The sequence below is a fragment of the Crocodylus porosus genome, unplaced genomic scaffold (genome assembly GCF_001723895.1).
Source record: "Crocodylus porosus isolate Cpor-Errol unplaced genomic scaffold, CroPor_comp1, whole genome shotgun sequence".
Lineage (NCBI taxonomy): Eukaryota > Metazoa > Chordata > Crocodylia > Crocodylidae > Crocodylus > Crocodylus porosus.
Window position 1 is genome coordinate 52,608,318 of NW_017728948.1, and position 532 is coordinate 52,608,849.

Here is a 532-nt window from a genome sequence, read left to right on the forward strand (position 1 = left end):
ATCTGATGAAGACAACTTGGGTTCACAAATGCATGTATGCTATCTCTTAGTCAGCTCACGAAGGTGCATCTCTGCCCTGCCTTCTGAGCTGACGAGAGCCAAGTGTGTGGTAGCCCTGGCTCGGGTCCAAATGCCCCGGTAGACAGGCAAGTACAATTTTAGGTGGCTTGTGTGGAGTTTGGCTCGGACCCCTCCTGGGGCAGCACCGTCTTCACGTGTCAGGGCTGTCCAACAGCAGCCCAGGTGTGACCTGTGAGGGGGCACGTTGTGGTACTGCTCCTGCCAGTCCGTCCCTCCTTTGGCTCCTGCCTGCTGCACCCCAGGGCCCGGGGGCTGAGGGCGAGGCCGGGCCGTGAGGGGAGGCGTGGTGGTGGGGCGGGCGCCCATGCGGTGGGCGGCCGCGAGCTTGATGCGGCCTGTGACAGACCGGGGGAGGTGGCAGCGCTGCCCCCCGACGGCTGGCTGGGAGCAGAAGTTGTAGCCGTTGTGGGTGTGGCTACCCGGGCGCCGGGACCGGCCAATGGCGCGGGGG